Below are 3,477 nucleotides of genomic sequence, written 5' to 3'. Positions count from 1 at the left end.
GTAAAGGAACCACCACACAGAAGATCAGTTTTTAAGAAGCGGGTCTTGTGTGTTTTAAACGCATTCTTATTGTTAACTCTGATATGCCAGTATAGGGCTGGAAATGACTGTTCCTACATTCTCCAGAGAAAGTGTTTCTGAACCGCTGAAATACAAATCAGTTTACCTCTGTAAGTTGAATGCACAGATTGACAACCATTCTGCTAGATAGCTCTGTTTTTGTTTTAGAGCCAGATACTTCTCATTACAGCCTGTACTCCCATCCTGTCTGGAATGTCCAAATGAAGCTTTCGGAAGAAACGTGTTTCTAACTCGCTGAATCTAAATACAGATGCAACTACCAAAAGGAACCAACGCATAGCATATCAGTTTGTAAGAACCGGGTCTTCTTTGTTTTAAGCGCATTAAAGAATATTTGTGTAGAAACCAGGAGATAAAAGAACTTGGTGAGCTTTCTCCACATTGGGACAATCTGCGAAAAAACGTCCTTACTCACTGTGATCAAATGGTGAATATGTACCAAGACATTCTCACAGAACTTTGCAAGGAAACAGGATCCTTTTTTCAAATCAAGCAGCAGCAAAGGAGAGAAAACATTAGAATTTGTTCCAGTAAATCTACATCTGCAAAGAATGCAGGTACACAGCCGTCACTTGAAAGATGCTCTCTGATGTCATCACTGTGGGAGACCCAGCTGCCCATTTTCAGGGATTTAAGAATGGTGGTCTGCGGAAACTACTCCATAGATTTGAAACAGAAAGAAGAAATACTGGATACCAGTTTATTTACTATTCACCTGAAAACAGAGCCAAAGCAAAAGAAGTTCTCAGCAACATCAATCAACTACAACCTCTTATAGCATGCAGACCTACTGCTTAATTCTGCAAGCCAGCATTCTCCAGACAGCTTGAGGAATTCTTTAAAGATGCTTTCAGAAAAACCAGAGCTCTTCGTACATGCCTTCAAGTATCAACTCGTCAGGAGTGCTCTTTTAGCCCTCTACACTGCAAGGCCAGGAGGTATTCTTAAAAAGCCACCCTCTCCTAAGAGCAGCACAGAGGAGAGCAGTCCCCAGGACCAGCCCCCACTGATGAGAAGACAGGACTCCATACCACATCATTCAGACTACGATGAGGAAGAGTGGGATAGAGTGTGGGCCAACGTGGGGAAGAGCCTGAACTGCATTATCGCTATGGTGGACAAACTGATTGAAAGAGATGGTGGCAGTGAAGGCAGTGGCGGCAGAAATGATGGAGAAAAGGAACCTTCATTAGCAGACACCATCCCCTCTCACCCAAGAGAGGACTGGTATGAACAGTTGTATCCCCTCATCCTTACCCTGAAGGACTGCATGGGAGAAGTGGTGAACCAAGCCAAGCAGTCCCTGACGTTTGTGCTCCTTCAGGAACTTGCATACAGCTTGCCCCAGTGTCTGATGCTGACGCTAAGAAGAGACATCGTCTTCAGTCAAGCACTTGCTGGATTGGTTTGTGGTTTTATCATCAAATTACAGACAAGTCTGTATGACCCAGGCTTCCTACAGCAGCTTCACACAGTGGGGTTGATAGTACAATATGAAGGACTGCTAAGTACATACAGCGATGAAATTGGAATGCTAGAGGACATGGCTGTTGGCATTTCCGATTTAAAGAAAGTCGCATTTAAAATAATTGAAGCCAAATCCAGTGATGTGTTGCCAGTTATAACAGGAAGACGAGAACATTACGTGGTAGAGGTCAAGCTACCAGCCAGAATGTTTGAGTCGTTACCTCCACAGATTAAAGAAGGACAGTTGCTTCATGTGTATCCAGTACTCTTTAACGTTGGAATCAATGAACAGCAAACTCTGGCTGAGAGGTTTGGAGATGTCTCTTTGCAAGAAAGTATTAATCAGGAAAACTTTGAACTTCTATAAGAATATTACAAGATATTTGTGGAAAAGATGCCTCCTGACTACATTTCGCATTTTCAGGAACAAAATGATTTAAAAGGATTACTAGAAAATCTCCATCAAAATATCCAATCCAAAAAAAGAAAGAATGTAGAAATTATGTGGCTGGCTGCAACGATTTGCCACAAACTAAATGGTATTCGTTTCACCTGTTGTAAAAGTGCCAAAGACAGGACATCGATGTCAGTGACACTTGAACAGTGCTCCATCTTGAGAGATTAGCACCAGCTGCACAAGGACTTCTTCATCCGAGCACTGGATTGCATGAGAAGATGGGCACAAGAGGAGAGAGTCTGCTTTATTATGTGGGAGTTGAAGAGTATAATTAATCTAATTGTTCTACACATAATCTCTACTCCACACCCCATGGACTACTAATGAGATCTTGGTCCTTGTCCGGAGGCCTCTGCTTTTTCATCTGAAAAATGAAGGGGGTTGGACCAGGTGATCTCTAAGGGTGCCTTCTAACTCTAACGGTCTGAGTAGAAGAAAAGTTGTAAGATTTTAGCAGTTTGGCACAAGCCTAAACAAAAGAGTCGGATATATATATATATATATATATATATATATATATATCCGTTTTCCAAGCTCCATGTCTTCATGTCTTACTCAATTGAACAGAATAGTCAATACAGAATGTCATTTCTGACTGATGTGCAACAAAGCACAAACCAAATGGATAGAAAAAGAAATTGGGGTGCCCTTAGAATTCTCTTGGCTCTACTAGGATATAACTACTGAAACACTCTTTATTTTTATCAAAAAAGTTAACTCTGAGCAAATTACTACTGTTGGCTCCAAGTGATATTTTGTACTCTCCCTGATAGCCGTCTTCTTGACAAACAACTAGCCATTTCAAGCGTTATTGCAGAGAACTGTTGCAATTGTCAGAAGTGATGGCTCTGTTGGACCAAGTTCAATTATCTGCTTCTGTGTAGTCATAAGAGAGAGGGAGTGAGAGAGAGAAGAGAGAGAGAGAAGAAAGGGAAAAAAAGTATCTGAGATAAAATACTGTCTCCTCAGTCTTAGAGTTTTTAATTGCTACCTTTATAATCTTCATAAACTGAGCTCTCTAAGATGCTGATTCACTCACTCCCATCTTTAATAGGTGGTCTCTCATTCATTTCCATTTCTCTTACCTTACTCCAGACATTTATGACTTTTCACCCAGAGCAATGCAGTAGTCACTTAATACCCTTTTCTGTAGTCCTTTATCTTCCAATCTACTTTCTGCATTCCCATCAAAGAGTAGTTTTTTAAAGTTCAAAAAAGATATTTCTCCCCACTATATGCAGAATAATTTTTAAAATTCCTAGAATTTAGGGGGACTCTGCCATTTCAGGATCAATCATCTTTTCCAACATTATCATCCTCTCCTCTTTCTTTTAACTCTAGCCTCCATTCAGTTTGGATTATTCATAATTCTCTGTATATGTCTTTAAATTTTCTTTATTAATACCTTTCTTCATGCTGTTCTTTCTTTCTCCTGAGTTGATTACATACCTCCTTCAACTCTACTACATTCA

At 40.3% G+C, this 3,477-nt stretch overlaps 1 pseudogene; it reads left to right on the top strand.

The window, feature by feature from the left end:
• Positions 1-331: 331 nt before the first annotated feature.
• On the top strand, positions 332-2,218 carry LOC120363023 (inositol polyphosphate 4-phosphatase type II pseudogene; annotated as a pseudogene).
• The last annotated feature ends 1,259 nt before the right edge of the window (positions 2,219-3,477 follow it).

Source organism: Saimiri boliviensis, chromosome 4 (assembly GCF_048565385.1).
Source record: "Saimiri boliviensis isolate mSaiBol1 chromosome 4, mSaiBol1.pri, whole genome shotgun sequence".
Lineage (NCBI taxonomy): Eukaryota > Metazoa > Chordata > Mammalia > Primates > Cebidae > Saimiri > Saimiri boliviensis.
This window is presented reverse-complemented; position numbering and strand designations above follow the sequence as displayed.